The following is a 22,386-nucleotide window of genomic DNA, read 5'->3' on the forward strand; positions in this document are numbered from 1 at the left end:
CTGTGGTCGCCAGGTTACAGGCCTCACCAGGCCTTCCTGGTTATGAGCTCCCACATACTGTGGTCACCAGGATACGAGCTCTCACGTACTGTGGTCGCCAGGTTAAAGGCCTCACCAGGCCTTCCTGGTTATGAGCTCCCACACATTGTGGTCGCCAGGTTACAGGCCTCACCAGGCCTTCCTGGTTATGAGCTCCCACACATTGTGGTTGCTAGGTTACAGGCCTCAAAGGGGCCTTCCTGGTTATGAGTTCCCACTTTCTGTGGTGGTCAGGTTATAGGCCTCACCAGGCCTTCCTGGTGATGAGCTCCCACACATTGTGGTTGCTAGGTTACAGGCCTCAAAGGGGCCTTCCTGGTTATGAGTTCCCACATACTGTGGTAGTCAGTTTACAGGCCTCACCCAGCCTTTCTGAATGTGGGCTCCCACATGATGCGGTAGCCAGACTACAGCCTCACCACCTTCCCTGAGCACTTTGCGCCCACTCTGTGGTCACCAGGCTTCAGGCTTCATTGGCCTTCCTGGTTGTGAGTTGTCACATGTCAGGTTGCAGGCTTCACCAGGCCTTCCTGAATGTGAAACCCCCACTTTTCGTGGTCGCTATGTTGTAGTGGTGAGTCTTCACATGTCAGGCTGCAGGCCTCAGCGGCCTTCCTGAATGTGAGCTCCCCATGCATTGGGACTATCGGGTGTTAGGCCTTGTCAGGCCTTCCTGATTATGGGTTCCCACTTGTTGTGGCTGCCAGGTTACAGGCCTCAAGTTTTGCCTTTCTGAATTCAGAGTGAAGTACACTAACCCCTACTTCACCTATTATTGTGGTAAATCACATGACGGGATGTCTTGTGTACTTTCTAAAATCCATTTTGTATGGTAAGGGTCACGCGTGGTATGCTTCGGTCCCTTCTTATGTGGCTCAGACCCCGGTCTTCCCTTGGGTCCCACTTTAAGTGGCGTCCTGTCACTGGCTACAGGGACGCCCTTCTCTGGCTAACTTCTGGAAGAAGTAGCTTCCACTTGGTGGAGTAAGCTCCCACAGGTTGTGGTCACCAGGCTGGGTCTCACTGACCTTCCTGAGTACGAGCTCCCACCCAATGTGGTCGCCAGGTTACAGGCCTTACCAGGCCTTCCTGGTCATGAGCTCCCACACACTGTGGTCGCCAGGTTACAGGCCTCAACAGGCCTTCCTGGTTATGAGCTCCCACATATTGTGGTTGCTGGGTTACAGGCCTCACCAGGCCTTCCTGAATTCAGAGTGAAGTACACAAACCCATACTTCACCTATTATTGTGGTAAGTCACCCGACGAGATGTCTTGTGCACTTTTTAAAATCCATTTCTTATGGTGAGGGTCACGCGCAGTATGCTTCGGTCCCTTCTTATGTGGCTCAGACCCCGGTCTTTCCTCGGGTCCCACTTTAAGAGTTCTTAAGAGCTAACTTCTGGAAGTAGCTCCCACTTGGTGTGGTTTTTCAGGTACACCAGGCTGGGTCTCACTGACCTTCCTGAGTACGAGCTCCCACCGGATGTGGTCGCCAGGTTACAGGCCTCACTAGGCCTTCCTGGTTATGAGCTCCCACATACTGTGGTCGCCAGGTTACGAGCTCCCGCATACTGTGGTCGCCAGGTTACAGGCCTTACCAGGCCTTCCTAGCCATGAGCTCCCACACACTGTGGACGCCAGGTTACAGGCCTCAACAGGCCTTCCTGAATTCAGAGTGAAGTACACAAACCCATACTTCACCTATTATTGTGGTAAGTCACCTGACGAGATGTCTTGTGCAGTTTTTAAAATCCATTTCATATGGTGAGGGTCACGCGCGGTATGCTTCGGTCCCTTCTTATGTGGTTCAGACTCCGGTTCTTCACTTTGGGTCCCACTGTAGATGTGTCTTTGTCGCAATACATTACGACAGGCACTTCCCTTGTTCAAGCTATCTCCCACAACTGTGGTTTTAGGTCTGATTAGACCTTTTTCGAGGTAGCCCAACATTGTGGGTCTGTCAGGTTTCTAGCCTCTGGCTTTCCTGAAGGATGAGCTTCCACATGCTGTGGTCGTTGGGTTTCAGGCCGCACAACGTACGGCCTTCCTGACATGAGCCCTCATGTATCGGAGCTCCCCACACATGGGGTCATCAGGTCTTAGGTCTCTTTGACCTTCCTGATTTTTGATCCCTCTCTTACTTCCTCAGTGCTCAAAAGCGAGCACTGGGTGGAAACTCGTGGATTGAGTGTACGATTCCCATTGGTTCGAGGTTGAGTCACACTCTCCGGAGGATCCCGTCTCTGTGATCCGAAACTCGATGGTTTCCGCCAGCTTCGCGGGCCTTCAGTTTTTGGATGCCTTTTCTAGGCAATTTCCAGAGGCTCTGTCTTGGACGGACAGGCTATGGCCAGACTGTGTGTCTTAGTACAGATCACCAGGCCAGCCTGGGGGCATTTCAGGAGGAGTGTTCTCCTGAATAGTGACTGGCTGGGGGTCTCTTTGGCCCCCTAGCCACACTCCCTAGAAGGGACCCCTTCTATTTTGAAGTTGTGGTCCTAAAGCCTTTGAGCTGGCCCTGATTTACCCACGTTATTACGTTCTGGTTTTTCTTGGTTCATTAGCTTGGGCTATGACCGGTAGGGAGTGCTGTCACTGACAGCCCGATGTAACATAGGGTGAGTGGTTTCAGTGTTTCTTGGAATTACTGGTTCTGACAGTTGTCACTGCCTTTCGGCATGCACTCCCCTCAGCATGGCGGAGTGGGTATTTCGTTCCCCATAGCGTCATTCGACGTATTGTTGAGTTCCCTTCGAAAGGGAACGTCTCAGGTTACGACTGTAACCTATGTTCCCTGAGAACAGGGAACGAGACAATACGTCTCGTTGCCATGCCTCGGGGCCTGCCTGCAACAGTCCCTTCAGACGATAGGATGTTGTCACGGTTTCAAGGCGCCCTTCTTATACATCCAGATTGACGCGCTCATCATTCAAGCTGATGATGCACGGGCTGTCGCCGGTCAACCTGATTACTGTGAGTTGATATTTGATTTCAGACACCTGTCACGCCTGAGGCGTTCCCCATAGCATCATTCGACGTATTGTCTCGTTCCCTGTTCTCAGGGAACATAGGTTACAGTCGTAACCTGAGACGTTTTATGGAAAGCTGGAGTTTACAGCTCATGGGAAAGTTTAACCGAGAATTGTTTATTTTTGGTCCCAAATATACAGCAAAATATAAATCCAAAGTGGTTTTACTAAACTACTTGTTTGGTGCAGCAAAGCTGGCAATTTGGTGTACAAGAAGAAATAAGGTGGAAGGGAGGGAAAGTGTGGACATTTGATGATGAGAGGTTTTATAAAGAAGAGATTAATGATGGAATTTGCGTATTTTAGCCTCATAAATGATGTTAACTCTTTTTTTCATGTGTGGGGAATTGATGGTGTTTTATGTGAAGCTGATGATCAGAGTGGTTTTGTATTAAATTTATGAGTGTTCAGTTTTTTTTTTTTTTTTTTTAATATGAATGTTTTAAGGGTTTTTTTTAAAAAAAAAATGTTAATATTGATTAATTAAAGAAGATCTAAAGTCAAAAGTCTCTCTCTCTCTCTCTCTCTCTCTCTCTCAGTCCAAATTACAAATTGCAACAGAAGCAAACTCAACTGATTTTGTATCCTTAATATGTCCTGAGTAAGGAAAAAAAGCCCCGAAGAATCCCATTAGGGGAAAGTTTCGAAAAAGACCCAAATTTATCCCATTCATTCACATATTTATTCTTTTTCTCACGTGAATAGGGTAAAAAATTTAACCTTTAGATATCATCATGAAAATCACTGAGTTGATTACTTACATCAAGACCAACAAAAGAATGTATTACAAGTTTTTTGCAATTGTTTGTTAACATGGACAAATTGTGCATAATCTAATTACAGATGTGCTAATTTGCATAATTACCCAAACAGATCTAAACATTGGGTATAGCAGATGAAAATGTTTTTTTGAATCTTGTTGACATATAACAGTAAAAGACTCGATGTTAAGGTCTACAAAAAAATATTCAGTGGTGGAATTCACAGAGGACAGTGCAGTCGAAGTAGTCCCAACATCATGGTTGGAGGTGACCAAAGAGGTCTGTTTTTGTTTTCAATACATTTTCACATTCGTTTACATTACATTATAACAGTTTTTCAGAATTAATAAAAAACTATTCCCCATTATCTGAATCAATTTCTTAACAGCCTAAACCAATTAGTCAAATAAGTCAGTCTTTCTGTAAAACATTATAAAACATTAAACAAGTTCAAGTTCATTTGAAAATCTGTTATTATAAAATTTTGATGGTTTTTAGAAATGTGTTTTAGTAAAACTGTAAAGTCCGCTAAAGTCCGCTATTTTTTTCCCCAGGGAACGTTCTGTTATTGGACTTATGGAAATGCAAGGCAGCTTGTAAAAAATTGCGCAATGCCAGACAAAGCAAAGTGGAGCAAGTGTTTGGTAAAAAAATTTGGCTAAGAACAGGTAATATAGTCATTTTTACATTATATAAATTAATCTACAGTATTTAAGTGAGAGTTGTTAAAACATCCAAATAAGAAGAAAGTTGCAACAAACAAAACAACACTTACAACAACAACATAATTTCCAGACTCATACACCAAAGGTGTCCAGAAATGCCGGCGTGTAGTAGAGACCTCAAACATTGAAACGGAGGACAGCTCCACAACAAACAAAAAGAGGGCACACAAAAAACCACAGAGATTTCTGCCTGAAACAGATTCCTCCTCAGATGGTAAGTATTCAAAACACATTAAATAATATTTTTTGCTGAAAAAAAACAACAAACAAACAACATTTAAATTTAAGGGCACCACCGTTTAAGGGCACCACAATGAAAATAACCTTAAATAAAACCTTTAACTGTGAATTGTTTGGTTACAAAACTGAAACTGTGCACTTCACACAGAGCGGACAATTTAAGTGAGTGAAATGAGTGAACAATGTGTCATATTTGTTTTTATTGATCAATTTCTATTCTATTTGTAAACTTTGTTTTTAATTTTAAAGCATATTTCTATTTTAGATGATGTCAGAGTTTTCCCTAAGGATAATCTATCAAAACCACTTCCACCCAAATGTAAGTTGTTGACATGCAACACGATTAACAAATGATTAAATCAACAAATGGAATGTCCAATCCATTTTAATTGTATTTACAGATAAGCCATTCTCCAATATTCATCCTCTTGACAAGGGTTCGTAAAATATAAAAATGTATTTTTAAGTATAAAGACATTTGAAAAAAATATATATAAATATCTTTGCCCTCTCACAGGCAACAGAGAAATTTGAAATTTGAGGTTGTCTCTCTGTTTCTTTTTCTGTTTAATTCTACCTGCAACTCTACTAGGAATGTTAAGTCTATTTGGATTTTGTTTTTTGCAGCAAAAACATCACTGCCAGAGTTTGGACAATCAAGCACGTCACAAACACTTCAAGGTATAAATGTTATCATATTAACCATTCTATTTAGAGTAATTTATTATTAAACTTTGAAAAGTATATTTTGATGTCATCCCACAGCTGCCTCACAGCTTCTCTTAGAAGAGCCCCAGTGTTCTTCTGAAGCAGCAACAAAGAGTGAGTCATGTTTTCATCTTCACACTAAAACAATACTGTATTTTCAAGGACCGATCTGCAATATTGCTTCACAGACTACCGCACAAAAGTCTTGCAAAAACTGCAAGAGATTACAGAGAACCAGCAAGACATCCTGGCCATGCAAAGAAGTTTGCTGGCTGCTGTGTCTGTGACAGTGACTGAGGAAGGGGAGGATGTCCTGGAAAACGGACCATGCCAGACTAACACAGTCTCATCCCAAATCGTCATATAACTGACGTTTTGGGACGTATTTTGACCATACGTCAATATCCGCCTTTTTAGGGCCCCCTTAAACGTCGGTAGATGGCGATCCCGGGCCGTCATACAACTGACGCTTTACCTTTAACGTCAGTTAGGTGACGGGTTGGGTTTAGGGTTAAGTTTAGGTATGGGGTAGAGTTAGGATCCCATAACCTCATCTACCGACGTTTAAGGGGGCCCTAAAAAGGCGAATATTGACGTATGGTCAAAAGACGTCCCAAAACGTCAGTTATATGACGATTTGGGATGAGACCGGGTTGGCCAGACTGTAGAAGAACTACAAAGTCTTTCCACAGAACTGGGCACCAAAGAAAAAAGGACCAAGCTGGTGGTAATACACACCACACACCACACTCATACCCAACACCACACACCCCAGGCAGGCAGGCACCCTACATCACACACCCCACATGTACGCACGCCACACACCCCACATATTTTACAGTTTTTCTCGATTGTTTACACGCAAATTCTGGTACTTGAGACACAATGGCCACAACATGTAACTCATTCGCCAACCCCCTGAACCAATTCTGCTAAACTACAAGCACAATTCCTGCTTTACACTCAAATTGCAGTTCTAAAACACACTTTTTTCAAAACACTACACACAAATTCTCTGCATTTGGCACAATTTTCATGCAGAAAATCTCTTGTTTTCATGAGAAACACTGCCATTCAAATATTCACACTGACTCGTCACATGAGTAAACACATGTCACACAGTTTTACAATTAGCAATCAGAGCTTTAGCATAAAATACCAAAACCGAAGAGATGCAGCGTAGATTTTTTTTTTTTTTTACTGTAACAGCATAAACATTTTTTTCTGTTGTTTTGTATGTACACTACTGTATGTGCAACTTTGTTTTGGTTGGGGTGTTTGAAATCTGCGATCTATCTCCCATTGATTTTTGTGGGAAAATACTTCAAAATATATTTGTTACTGTGTATTTGTGTGTTCTGGGTATACACACAATATTCTCAAATATTTTACAACACACTTATGTATAATGTCTGTGGTAGGTGCAATACTGAACAAAAAGGCCTGAGTCATTATGATGAATGGAGAAGAAGTGTTTTACATTGATCATAGTGTTTTACATTGAGCACATCAGTGTTCAACTGGTTCATGAATGTCTATTCCTATAATGGTTTGAGTGTGTCATTTGAAAACAAAATAACATTTTGAGAATATATAACATTGTTTTGAATGTAAAGTTTCATTTTTCACTAGAATTGAGGGGGTTTGCCGATTGTGTGAGTGTGTTTTTAGATTTGTGTGTAGAGTTCTGAGAGTATGAGGCATACTTGCAGGAAATGTGAGTAAACAATCGAGAAATACTGTAAACAGTTTTTTTTGGTTTTACAGATCTGTATAGAACACAGTAGTTTATAGTCTTCTTACTAATGTAGCGAGAGTGAATGAACGCACAGCGCACGCGTTATGCAGTTTACAGTCACTATTCAATAATGCTATTAGAACAAAGCACTTACTGTAAGAATAAATGACTTACTACATCAGCTGAATCAGTGTGCTCCTCGAAATGAAACAGGTAACTTGAGGTAGTTCCAGGAAGTATTCCTCACCTCTTTATTTTGCTTATAGTTACCCTTCTAATGAAGAGAAACGGATGTTGGCAGAAAGTATGGTAACGCTGTTTCCTTCTCTGAAGATCAAGATGGGAGAAGAGAATGAAGGATTTGTAAGTTGCTAAGTGTGGTATGTTAATTCGTTTACGGGATACAATTTTTTAAAGGATACAGGTTTTATTTTTTAAATTAGTTGCATGACACCCAATGTACATACACTCTGCTGGTTTGCTCATCATACATGGGTTCTTGTAAAAGTTGTAATTGTTATCCTCCCCCTTTCATCCAGGAACATCTCTATGACCCAGTTTCCCACAGTGGATTTATTGAGATGAGACTTCGGAATCTACGGAGGAAACTTCATGATGATCAGCGTCGCTACCAGCGCAAACGTAGTCGAATCAGGAGTGTCTATAACTTTGGAAATAACTGCTGAAGGGGAGGAGGAGTCCTCTCGGGAGTGGACGACTGTGATCAAAAGGATGAAACCATCTCCAGAAAACCTCAATACCATCAAATCTGGCATGGAGAAAACGTACAATAATCGCAGATTATGGGTCGCAAACAAGTCTCCAACAGTTAAAGAGATTTTTGAACAATATCCTCGATTTGTAGACATGCCATACTTGGTAAGGACTTGTGTTTTGCTTGGCTTTTCCTTATAGCTATAGGTATGAATAGACTTGTCAAGGGACATGGCTGGTAAATACTAAGTCCAAGTAATTTTTAGGGCCCGATCACTAACAGTGCGAGGACCCTCTTGAAACTGTTAGGGTTATTTTTTTCCTTTTTTTCTGCAAAGTACGGTACAGTGTTTACATTTCACAAAAGTGTTCAAAAGTGTTATTTGAGATTTATGTGATGTAATTGAAAAGGTTATTCCTAACTTTGTTTTCATTCTAGTGAAATAATTTAAAGTGAGTTAGTTTATCTTAAAGTCACAGAGTGAAAGTGAATTGAGTTTATTTTTTGTGAAAGAGAAAATAAGAGACAAGGGTTGAATAATGTACAGTCTACAATATATACAACAATATACATTTTAATGATTGTTTTTGTTACTTTCTCAGAAAATTAATAAGTCTCTTTATTCCATGATGTCTCTTTTCTCCCATTTTTTTTTTTTTTTACTCTGCCTTTGTGTTCCAGACTTCATGTGATGATAATATCAGCGATGCAGAAAAAGTGTATTGGGAATGTCAGCAGAGCGGCCCACTTTCCTTTGGTGAATGCATCCCTCCAGCTGCCACGAAACACTGTATAAAGATCGGTGAAGGGAAATTTGCAGAGGTCTTCTCCGCTATATCCCATTCCAATAATACCGTCGCTCTCAAAGTATGTGCTCAATTTATCCATATGCAATTTCATTGTAGAAGCATACTATTTACTGTCTTACAGGGCACAGGGTGACTTAATGCACATAACACATACATAAGTTCAAAATGTATTTTAAATATTATATCTATTTATGTAAATAGATGTTTAGTCACTGATTTTTAAGCAGAATTATTTCTTAAACATACAAAAATGACTGAAGTGATGTTTAAGTGTAATTTCCATAGATCATCCCAGTAGAAGGAAGTCAGCAAGTCAACGGTGTACACCAGAAAACATTTCGTGAACTGAAATCCTCCATGAAATCATCATTTCTAAGTAGGATCTCTGGCATATCTCAACAAATATGTTATGCATTTGAATGAGTGGTGTGTAAATATTCAACACATCTTCAATGTTCCTACAGAGAGCTGAGCAGCCTTATGCCGAGTTCAGACTGCATGATTTTAGCCACGATTTTGGCTCGCCGACAGGTTTTGAGAAATCGCAGACAAATGCCCGAAATCACAGGCAAATCGGCGCTCGTTCACGCGAGTGACAATCACGCAGTGTGAATGAGCAAAGACACGAACTGAGAGAATCACCGACGAGTCGCCGACGCCCGTGAGATATTTGGCATGCTAAATATCTGGACCTGTCGGCGATTCAAAATCCTGCTGTGTGAAAAGTGTTTTGACTGAAAACTACATCGGCGATCACCGGCAGCCAGTGAGAGAGCAAGATACAGAGCAGCAGGGAGTTCGGGGAGGAGTTATAGATCACATATCAACATGATATGGCATTGTTTCAACAAAAAAAGCTTCTTCTCGGTCTATTTGGACACAATAAATGGAAGACAAATGAGTATAAATTTGGCAGGAGCACTCGTGTCTGTTTGACGTTTCACCAGCTGTAACGTTACCGCTGCTTCATTAAAGGCCACTTCCTGTTGCCAGCAGGTGGCGCTATGACTGTGGGTGAATGTCGCCATGTAGATTTATTCAGAGCGGGACTCTTGTCAAATGTGTACAATTTGGTGCAGATCTGGGCATTTACAGCCAAGTTACTACAACTTCCTGTTTCATGGCGAATCATCGACGCCACGGACACGCCCATCGACGAAAAGGCGCAGATTGACTGCAAAGCAGGCGGTGGAACAGAGACGATTGTTGGAGGCAGCGCTGCAGGGAGAGGAGAGGTCACCGCCGCAAACTGAAAACCCAAAGAAGAGCAAGCGCTCTGAGAAAGGCCCCTCAGCCCTGTAAACGAGCTGCACCAAGCACCTCCTCGAGCGAGACGCCCACCAGCACCAGCCCAGAGGATGCGGACAAGAAGGAGTCGGGGGTGTCCACTCTGGAGTCTGATAAGGTCATCTGATATCCTGTAATGAGACTACATCCAGACATGTTGTATTACAAAAATAAAGTCAGGGCCGTACAAAAATCAAAAGAGGCATCAAAGAAGGTTAAAAAACTATTGAAACGTGCCGTAAAAAAAAAAAGTCTCCAAAATTTAAAAACGTTTACAGTGTTTTTTTTTCTTTCTTAAATTTTCTGTTTATTATACCGGGCTTAACGTGTTACAGTAGTGTAATTACATTTCGTGATAACGCAGTAATGTAACTCATTACATTTAAAATTTATGTAATTTGATTACAGTTACTAATGTCAATAAACTTAAGATACTTACTGAGTGTAGGTCTACGCTAAATACTGTAGACATTCAAAAATAGAGTTTCCATTGTTAGTCAGGTTTATGCTAAGAATTTTCTAGAAATGCATTGGATCTTTTAGTCAAATTGCTATTTTCATATTTCTGTAATATTTTTCATGTCAATATTAAATTACGGAAAGAACTGGGTTTCACTTTGTAGTGTATTTTGTGTAGTTTTAATAGGTTTTCGAAGTAACTTGAAAGTCAAGTAATTAGTAATTACATTACTTTTTACATGCAGTAATCAGTAATGTAAATTAAATTAAATTTAAAGTAAAAATTGGTAATTTGTAGTGGATTACTTTTTTTGAGTAACTTACCCAACTCTGGTGCTAACTAAAGTTATAAATCAGTCTATAAATGAAAGTACTTTCCCTACAGCTCTGAAAACAGCCATAGTAAAGCCTATACACAAGTCAGGAGATAAGCTCCAGGGGCCTCGTTTATAAACGTTGCGTACGCACAAAAGAAGTAATTAGTAATCACATTACTTTTTACTCTACGCAATAGTTGGTATTTATAAAAAGCAAACTTGACGGTAAAATGTGCGGTCCTTCACGCCAGCTCTGACCCAGGCGTACGCACAAAAACGGGTGAAATGAGAAATGGAGACACCATCGGCAGATGGAAAAACACGTGAAAGTGTGTGAAACTGTAGACGGTTGTGTAAAATAAATGGCAATACTGCCTCTCATAAATAACACGAAGACTTCACAAAGCAAGTCTTACAATTAACAGCCTACACGAACACCCGTTTGATCGATCTGCAACAGAAATGAAAATTAACACATATTTCCAAAAAAGAAATTAATATGTTCTTCAATAATATTGGCTTATACAATACATTCTCATAAATAAGATGGTAAACAGAACGAAATAATGTACAAAACTGATATTCTCGCCAATATGTCCGTCTAACGGAGCAGATATAGCAATTAAATCGTCAGTCAGATAGATAGATAGATAATTAGGGAGATATATAGCCTAGTGTATTATTTGTCCACTGGGGAAAGTTGTATTCATCATAAAATGTCTTCATCAGCTCCGGAATCATGGTATTCATGCATATGCCTTTAGTTTGGTTGAGACACATCATACGTTATTTTATCAAAAATAAAACATTCAGAAAGCTGCAAGAAATTACATTTGCGCTGATCTATTTCCCATTTAGATTATAAGCGACATCCGTAGCTTGTCAGATGCAGAATTAAATGGATGTAAGTAAAATGCCCCATCACAATGCGTATAATGACGCACAATGGCTGATCTTGAGCTCTTAGAAGATGTGGCGATTAAATGGAAGGATTCGAAGCATCATCTTCACAACAAAAGGTGTGGAAAAATATATTATTTATTGAAGAATTCCCTCATTGTGCAGTTTATTTCAGTTTGGACAGTCTTGATTTCGTTCAACTCCTTGGCCCTCTCTAATTGAATTAATGACTAGACGCTTTTTTTGCCTCGACTTTGATATCCGACCATTTATTTTTTTATTTTGGCCACAGTCCGAGGTTGTGAGGACACAGCATTTACGGCGTCTGCAACCTTTTGCCACTCAAGTGCCTTTTTGGCATTAGTAATGCCCACACTGTGCCCTCCAAACAACATTTCTCTCCTCTTTTCCACCTCGCCAACGATAACTTCTACTTCACATTGAGTGAAGTCACGTTTTTATTATTTCCTCTCTGTGTTTAACATGATTTCGTAATTGATGAATATTAAAGGGGGGGTTGACTGCGATTTCACTTTTTTCATGTTAAATAGTGTGTAATGTTGCTGTTGGTGCATGAACAGTATCTGCAAAGTTGCAGCGCTGAAAGTTCAGTGTAAGCAGAGATATCGTCTTTTAAAAATCAGGAAGTATATTGTCTACAAAAACGACTGGATTGGGACTACAGCTGGGTTATGGTACGTCACTAACCCACACATTTGCATCAACCCTCCCTCCGGAATAAGCAGAAAAGAGCATGACCATATTTCAGCAGCTCCAGCTCGTCGAGTGAGTTGTTCACGCAGCTGTCAGGTCTTCTGTGTTCGGGCTTACTTCGCGCTGTACTTCAACAATGGATACAATTTATGTTTGATTATGTTCCTGAAAATGACGATGGTAATCTAGCTCTCTGTGCTGCGCATTTACGGAAGACAGCTTCCAGAATCTCCACGAGTTCAACACCGGATTCAACAAGAAACTGTTACTAAAACATGAAGCAGTTTCAACTTTAAAACCAGAGGCAGCAGTTGTTGGGCCACAACCTGTAAGTAGGATAAGACTTCATCATTAGGGCCCGAGCACTAACAGTGCGAGGATGTGACTGGTGTGACGATGTGACGATCACATGGATGTGACTATTGTGAGTCAAAGTTATAGCGCCACCAACTGGCAGCAGGAAGTGTGTCACTTTCAAAATGCAAACTGGTATGCGTGTGTGTGAATGGATCCACATTTTGTCAGTCACAGCACAATTAACATTTCATTTTTCATTGTCTTTCTGCAGGTATGAGATGGCCCCTTTCACCAGCCAGTGTGTGCGGAGGGCAGTTGAAACAGCTCCCAGAGCAACAAAGGGGGGCATTACTGAATTACCTGTCCTTCAGCGCTGGTGCGGCCCAGCCTCAGGATGTCATGGACAGGAATCATTGGCCAGGTACGTCTCTTCGTCCAACCAGGACATAACTCATCACAAACTATTTGCACAGCAGATTAGCAAGTTTTCATTCATATTTTTTTGCATATTATAAACCTTGTATTCCTCACTTACAAAGTGGGTCTGCGGACGAGACATCCTTGGCTACGCCTGGCGCTTCTGGGGGACATCGGAGAGACTTTGGGGAATTCATTGAAAGATTTCCAGTTTCGCTGGAGGGTCTGCCTCCATGTAAAAAGAAAAGGGTGGAATACGGTTTTCCAGAAGACCGTATCTTTTATAATAAATGGAGGGCCGCCCAGTACGCCCAGCGGGAGAAACATCTGCTGTGTAAGTCTCCGAATCCATCAATACAGCATTAACACACACTGACTCGACACGAACTAGGCCATTTATTTACAGTGAATCACATGAGTAAAGTTATTTCATTCTGCCTTTCAGCATACTTCACACTGCGCAAACCGTCTGCAGCGAAGGTCTTATCACACAGGAGGGCTGGACGGTGAACTGGCCAAAGCCGGAGGAGATTGTGCTGCAGTGGAGACCAGCCCCAAAGCAAAAAGTAGAAGAAGACAGTTTTGTCATTCAGTGCGTGTCCCAGCAGGGAGGGGCCAGGGAGGGCCATAGTGCAGAGCCTGAACGACGAGCCTGGATATTGTTTCTTTTTCAAAGCTGGAGAAAGAGAACTGTGTGTAGATTCACAGAATTATCCATGCGAGAGCCGCCCTCTTACAAACACTTTTGGCAGAAGAATAAACCATTCTTCAAAGATGCCAAACCTTAAACCGTTCCATTGCAAGATTAAAATTAATGGGGAAGACAAGGATATAATCTTATTTAAAGCACTGAAGGACATCACTGTTGGCACACAGCTCAAATATGACTAAAGAGAGGCTCTTACCGTGGAGAGGGCCTGAGTCTAGAATGGCTCGACGAATAAGCCAGTTCCATAAAAACACACATTTTTTAAAATTACTTATTTAATAGTTCTGTTTTTTATATGTTTATTTTTTTATTTATTTATTGTATATAGTTTCTTCTAATTCTTAATAAAATTTGTTGTCTTGAAAAAAGTTGTCAAGTTTAATTATTACTGTTCATGGACAGCACACTTATGGGTCATTTTTCAGAATTACATTGACTTTATGAGGTGAAACATGCTTTACCCAACACACAATTTACATTTCAGCTATTAATTATGCAAAATGAATAGGTTACAGCTGGGATGCTGTTTTTGACTTAGAAATTGTATTTAAAATTTCAAAATTATAAGCACACCCCATCATAATTCATAATCACTATCACAATTGCATAATTCCTATAATGTACATAATTAGGTTTGCAGCATATACACCAAATTCTAAACAGCATCCCATCAGAAATGGGATTCATGGAAGTGGGAATGGGAGTTGTTAAATACATACTTTTTCTCCATCTATGTTGCAAGCACAGAGAACATCTCTAATGATTGAATAGACATCTTGAAGTCCACATGCAACATATTAGACAGGGACAGATGTGTTGTACATGTACCCAGTCCAATACTTTGTGTCCCACCTGTAGCTCATCTGAAATTTTCAGATGTTGAATTACAATAACGCTTTGGGAATTTAATCAAAGTTTATGAAGTCCAAAGAGGAACTTGTTTTACAGGACTGTAAAATATTCATGTTCAAGTAAGATTGCAAGTTGGTTTACTCTTGGAGCAATTCAAAAAATAATCCTCCACTTGGTGATCCTGGGAAGATGGCACTTGGTCTGCCTGGTTCAGACTCACAACAATATCAATCCCAGCAAATTCTGTGAAAACCCTATCTCGGTGAAAACTCAACTGATCCTAACGACACAGGCCTCGTTGAAATCGTCTATTAGCACTGAAAATAACAATATAATTCTCATATTTTTTTGGCAGAATATTGGCTGAGATATCTGTCGAAAACCAACATGCGCGTTGTTGTCCGCGAGATGAGACGCGGGTGACGTCACTATCAGCAAATTCTGTGAAAACCATATCTCGGCGAAAACTGAACGGATCTGAACGCCACAGGGCTCGTTGGAATCGTATATTCGCACTGAAAATGACAATATAAGTTTCATAATTTTTGGCGGAGTTTTGGAAGAGATATCAGGTGAAAACCAACGTGCGCGTTTTCATGGCGGCCGCGAGCGGAAGTGCGGGTGATGTCACTGTCTCTGAATGAAATCGCTCTGAAAACCCAGAACAAAAATTTTTGACAATACATTTGATAATATATATCTGTGTCATTCTGTTAGTTCACCTCACCTCCTGATCCGAGACGTTCATTCTTTTGCAACTTCATATTTATCAGGTTTGTTGTCCTCCTCTCGTGTCGTTAGTTGTTGACTCGTCAGTGTCTGACTCTGATCTGTGCTGTCTGCTGGACCGTGGTGCCGTGTGTGATATACAAAATGATTAGTTCATCTCTCGAGTCTCGAGCTCGGGATCGGCCAGGTCTGAGTCTTTCGTTCTTCCTGTCAGTCCCATCGAGACTACACTCTTAAAATGGATGTGTTAAAAACAACACAACCTGTGTTATATCTTAACACACCTGTGTGTATAGTTAAGGACAACACATTTTGTGTTACTTTTAACTCAGCCAGTGTGTTATTGTTCTTAACACATGGAGTGTGATTTCACTAAGTTTGCACTTTGAATTAGATTAAAATGTAGCAACTGACAAAATATTGGGTGTAAATAAGTTTTATTTACACTGGTGCACTCTTATAAAATGATTTTGTAAATAACACAACCTGTAAAAAGAGAAGTTAAAAATGACACATGCTGTGTAGATTTTAACACATATAGTGTGTGTGCTTAGGGACAACACATTTTGTGTAGATTTTAACACATGCTGTGTAGATTTTAACACATGTAGTGTGTGTGCTCAGGGACAACACATTTTGTGTAGATTTTAACACATGTAGTGTGTGTGCTTAGGGACAACACATTTTGTGTAGATTTGAACACATGTTGTGTAGATTTTAACCCGTTTTGTAGATTTTAACACATGTAGTGTGTTTGCTCAAGGACAACACATGTTGTGTCAAATTTAACACACAACCTGTGTCGTTTCTTTACACATCTCTGTGTTTATAAGGATTACACATTTTGTGTTACGTTTAACACAACTAATGTGTTAGACAGCAGTGTGTTGTTGAAACCTTTTACACACTAATGTGTTACAGTAACACAACTTGTGTCAGATATGTGTCACATGTGACTGTAGTCGGAGAGTATTATATATTTGAGTTACTTCCCGTGTGCTTACAAAAGTGTTTGGATGAACACTGACACGTATTGGTAACTTGTATTTATGTAGTCCAGTGATGTTTAATAGAGTTTGTTTGAACATTTGGATGTTTTAAACATCATTAATCTATATAGACAAGCTCTTATTGAGAATTAACAGAGGTTTGATGTTTCATTTCAGTTTTATTTCAAGTCACCAGAATCGTGATTAATGGCTCCTTTATTTGGGCTCTTGACCCTTTACTCTCGTTATAGTGTTTCTCTGCTGTAACTGTATTTTAATAAAATACATCTGTTATAGTGTCAGAAAATATGATCAGAAGGTTCTTGATGATGTCATAATTAGCAAGTTATGATCAAGTTTTTGAGTATATGGATGGTGTGCTTTATTTTAATGATGTATTGTTAGTTCTGAAAGTTTTGTGAAATTACATCCAGCAATCAAAAAGTGCAGAATGACAAAAAAAGTTCAAAGCTACAGCAGAAACCAGTCAAATACAGATATCAAGAATCAGCGTATGGATCTCAATAATGGTGACAAACGAAAAGTTTCATGCCGCAATGCATGCTGGGACTTATGGATGAGCTTCATACTAGAGACATGAAGCTTTGCCACCATTGTTGAGAGTCATATGCTGATTCTTGATGTCTGTATTTGACTAGTTTGTGCTGCAGCTTTAAACTTTCTCTAAACATATTTTTTAAAGAATTATAGCATAATAGTGATGGCCGGTTCGTGAACGAATCGTTCTTTTGAACCGGTTCTTTTTAGTGAACCGGTCGAACCAGTACACTAAATCGGACTGAATCGTTCGAAACAGTTCGCGTCTTGCGTCAGCGCTAAACCACAAGTTACTAAAGTTACTCACTTTCAGACATGCCTGACAGTCCCTCCGAATCGAAATAAACCAATATCCAGAAGTACATTTTATTCCAGTAACTCAAAAAGTTCACTGAACGGAGACATATGTTGGTGCTGAGAGAAGTGATGAGCACGAGCAGCTGATACTGCGCATGCGTGTACTACCGAACGTACAGATACAGCGGTCGGATAACCAGTACAGAACCGAGAAGAACTGTTTCTTTCGGACACGTTCGACATATTGAGAACTGATGAGTTGATGAGCTGAGCATGCGTGCATTTTTTTTCTGAGGGACGAAATGTACGTTTCCACGTCTTTAGTTGAACATCAGTAAGTGTAACAAAATAAAACATTTTGGAAACATGTTCATCCCATTACTGTATCACTGTATTATTTTAACGATTGGAAATAATGATTGGATTCTAAAACTGTCAAACTACTAAACATTTATTATTATACTAAAATAATATTTTCAGGAACAGCTCATTTAATTTCTAAGTAACAATATTATAAATCTTTGATGTAAACTCTTGCCAAGGTTTGGTGCACTGCTTAGTAAATGTTTATGTGTTAACATAACGAATTAAACATATATGTTTAACGAATTAAACATATATGTTTAATTCGTTATGTTAACACATTATAAACATGATGTATACTGTTACGTATATAGGCTACAGGCTATATTGGAGACAGACATGCATCGATTTTTTAGTTTTGTCGACTGTATATTCAGGTTTCAGCTCAGCACAGGCCTATGCTATGGTTCTCGAGTCGAGAACTGGTTGTTGCAGCTCTTGAATCACTAGTGCAGAACCGAGAACTGTTTCTTTCGGACACGTTCGATACGGAGAACCGATGAGCTGGAGATACTGCGCATGCGTGATAGCACCGTCTCTGAACAGAACTTTCTTTCGGCCGGCTGATCCTGTGCTGATATACGAGCACGCAGTAGTACGGGTGAACCCAGGACTTAAATGAGAGGGCGAATCGGCGAAATGTAAGTTTATTTAATAACAAATAAAATGATGAAGACCATTTAAGCATTTTATATATTTAAAACATGTAAAACATCCGCGTTAGCACATCGACTAGGCTGCAGCAGGGTTCGTTTTCAAAATGTAAATGTAAGAAACTTATCCAAGATGATTATGACAATGCATACTATTATTTAACTGAAGTTGTGATTACAAATGCCTTTAATTTGAAGTATTTTTGTCCGCCGGGATGATAGAATTAACGTCATTACGTGATGACGTAAAAGAACTGGTGAACCGGTTTTTTGAACCGGTTCATTAAAACGAACTGTCCGAAAGAACCGGTTCGCGGAAAAGAACCGGACTTCCCATCACTATAGCATAAGGGTGCATACACCATAATATCATGTAAACACTGAGTATCTGTAACCAAATATAAGTTATCTCTTAAACATTAAACTTCTCTTGCTATGTTAGAAAAATTCATGTTGAAAAATGATCATTTAATGATCTTTTTCCATAAGATAATTTCAACTGTTTCAGATGTGCAATATAAATACACAGAAACAGCAAACAGAGAAACGAATGTTAAAGAGTGAAGGGTCAAGAGCCTAAATAAAGCTGCCACTAATCACGATTCTGGTGACATCAAAACAAACATTCAATGAATCGTCAACACAAAACCTGGTAATTCTCAATAAGTGTTTCTGTAGACGTCTGACAGAAATAAATTGTTTGTTATAATAAATTAGTTATTAATAACAAGTGAAATCAGCATTTGAAAAAAAAACATTGAAACCGAGGCATGATGTGATTGGCTGCCAAAAACACTCATTAATCTGAAGTTTTTTATGAATTAAGATTTTATTTATTTATTGTAATGTATTGTTTCATTTATTTTAGAGCTTGTTATGGGATACCATAGAAAATATACTACCTCTAATTAGGTTCATAAACACAAACTTCCCTCAACCCATTAAAATTCTATCCAGTTACATTTTAACACACATTGTGTGTTAAAAACTACACAACTTGTGTCAAAATACCAACACATGATGTGTGTTGTTTTTTAACACATCTCTTTTTAGAGTGTACGTTGGATTACGTAATTAACTACGTAATTAAAGTAAATTTATTTATTTTTTACATAAATCCAATGTAGGCTAACCTAGTTATGTGCATCCTGTTGACATAAAAAAAGTTAATTAAATGCAACTGTTAACATAAAAAAAGTTGATTAAAGCCAAAAAGTTGATTAAAGCCAAAATTTAGCATATATGTATTTTTTTTTTCTTTATGGGCACGGGCGCGGTCACTTTGCACGTGAACAATACTTCACCATCTTATCAGAAATTAACCGAGACTACTCAGCGTCTGCCTCACACGAGAAATATATATAGCCTATAAATTGTAAAAAAAAAAAAAAAAAAAAAAAGTTAAATAGAAAGGTGTATATATATATATATATATATATATATATATATATATATATATATATTTATAAGCTTGAAATGTCTTTAAACAAAACAATTAAAACAAAAATAAATAGGATACTCTCTGCTTATAATCCACAACAGGCCTACGTGCATATTTCTCTAGGAGTGTTCACTACAGAAATGATGATCGTCAATTTTCATCTTTGCAGACACTGATGAGACACTTAATTTTTAATATCTTGTAAATCTATTTCAAGTAGTAAATGCTTTACTTGCCATTTAAACATAAAACAGTAATGCCCGAATAATTACACAGTTGTAGGCTAACAAGTTTTATTGCCCATGTTTCATTTTGTGGATGTTACTTTCCTGATGAATTGGCATGCCGCACTTATGACACGGTTAAAACCAAGAAGAAAATTGTTATATTAAGTTGCAATTAAAGAAATTCTGAAACTAATTGTGGGTAGTGGAAGGAAATCCAAGGCACTCTTCTTTAGAAATTGATAAAAAGCCTTTATCTGACTGGCTAAACTATATTGTGTTTTGTATTGAAGTATATTCAAGTCACTGACCTTTGGCTATTGAACAACCACTAGCTCTTCTCCCAGCTTTTCCATAAACTTATTACAGGCTTATGTGCCAGAAACTTGCGCTCTGCAAATGAACGTCGTCTCATAGTGCATCATCTCGAGGCGTGCAGAATCTCTTGATCTGATCCAATCGGAACTTCTGCGCTGCGTTTCCCCAAAAAGCATTGTAAGTAGATCGTAAAAACGATCATATGACTGATCTTAATATATGGTCTTGTTTCCCAAAGCATCATAAGTAACGCTTGAAAATTTCCATATTACTTCTTTATTTTAGTCTTATTTTTTTTTATCTTGTTAACATTTCCATTCATCATCTCTTTGCTCAGTCTTTCTGGAGTAATGAAAATCATCTTAGACCAACGTGTGCTCTGGAGTAATTGTAAATCCCCAAGTGCATCGTAAAAAGACAGAATTATGAGGTCACCTGCACACTCTAAAAAAAAAAAAAATCGGATGGACCAAACAAAGCCAAAATTTAAACGTCTTTGTTTGGGCTAAATTTGGTCCAAATGGGATGGACCTCACAAAGCCCAATTTTCAACATCTATTTCTGGGCTAAATGAAGGCTATGACGGGCCGACTTGATTTAGCCCAAAAAACAACGTCTTAATGACGTCTGGTGCTGGGTGGGTTTTATGAGACAAATCTGAGAATTATGAGCCTTAAAAGAGATCTTATTATTGTGTCCAACGTCTCTTCCATCTCTTGATTATTTCTCTTTAATGTCTTACTGAAGATATATATGAGAATGATATCTGAGGTATATTTGAGAAATACAAGAACAAATCGAGAATGCACTTTAAAGATGAATTGTCTTTATTAATTAGAAATAATTGTAAAAACAATACTCAATATTGAAGAGTTGAAAACTGTATTTGTGTAACACCAGTACAACACTCCAAGACAAAAAACACTGATCAGCAAGTGGAACTTGGGATACGTGGAACAACAATGTTAGGCTCGCACATAAAAGTATGGTGGCCTGGAGGTGCAAACCAACATGAAAACATAACAGGGTTTGGTTAGAATCCTAACTATAGTAAGGCACATTTGTTCGTAAAGGCTTTCTTGAAATGACTACAGCTACCTCATGGAACTGCTGACTACCCAAATAAAACATAACTAAATAAAACATAGTCCCTCACGGACGATTGCTGGCTTACCAAAAGAAAATATAAAATACAAACAAAAGCAGGCCTGTTCCTCTCTCGATCATCCACTTCGTCGCTTCCCTTTTACGCTTCTGCTCCTCCGTGAGAGATGCGAGACCGGTGTGCTTCACAGGTGCTGCTCATTAGCAATCACACCACCGGCCTCGCAACTTTCTCTCATGTCCCCCGGCCGTCCTTCTCATAGGACAGCAAATTGGCTTTGGGCCGGATCTGGCTTAATTTCAGCTGAGATTTTGGCCCACATACCGCATGGAATTACGGGCCAAGGTTGGCCCAAGTGCTGTTTGCCGTAAGTCAACCAGATCAAGGCCGGGAGCAAACCAAAACTCGCCCAGAGCTTTTCTATGTACCCAGATATTATCCAGAACTGGCCCAAAACAACGCCGTAATCCCAATATGTCAGCCAGACAAAAGCCAAACTGCCACCACCTTTAGGCCAGAACTCAGCCACATCTTATCCAGAAGCTGCAGAAAACAGCCATAACTGGGCCAATATTATACCACAGTCCCCAAAACTAAACCAGAAATTATCCCTGTGTAATACTTATGTATTGTGCAAGGAATAAAAAAAAAAATGACACTACAGAAATGCAAAGAACAATATTTTATTGAAAAGGGAAGAAAATTTCAGCCAGTTAAAGGGTTAGTTCACCCAAAAATGAAAATTAAGTCATTAATTACTCACCCCCATGCTGTACCAACCCCGTAAGACCGTTCATCTTCGGAACACAAATAAAGATATTTTTGATTGAATCTGAGAGCTGGATCAGTCCTACATAGACTGCCTAAGGGACTGGCTCTTGACGGCCCATAAAGTCATTAAAGAAAATGTTTAAATATTCCATGTGCCAACAGCGGCTCAATTATAAGTTTATCAAGCGACGAGACTACTTTTTGTGCGAAAAAAACATAAA

At 39.4% G+C, this 22,386-nt stretch overlaps 1 long non-coding RNA gene and 1 pseudogene across 1 annotated transcript; both read left to right on the top strand.

Annotated features, from left to right (window-relative positions):
• The first annotated feature begins 4,631 nt into the window (after window positions 1–4,631).
• On the top strand, window positions 4,632–5,617 carry LOC120467051 (uncharacterized). The gene is made up of 5 exons (XR_016146298.1): window positions 4,632–4,769; window positions 5,061–5,114; window positions 5,197–5,232; window positions 5,423–5,476; window positions 5,561–5,617. It is a non-coding gene; the product is annotated as an uncharacterized LOC120467051 (long non-coding RNA).
• Window positions 5,618–7,856: 2,239 nt separating this feature from the next.
• LOC120467042 (uncharacterized) lies at window positions 7,857–14,101 on the top strand (annotated as a pseudogene).
• The last annotated feature ends 8,285 nt before the right edge of the window (window positions 14,102–22,386 follow it).

This window comes from Pimephales promelas, chromosome 2 (genome assembly GCF_988280905.1).
Source record: "Pimephales promelas chromosome 2, fPimPro1.hap1.1, whole genome shotgun sequence".
Classification (NCBI taxonomy): Eukaryota; Metazoa; Chordata; class Actinopteri; order Cypriniformes; family Leuciscidae; genus Pimephales; species Pimephales promelas.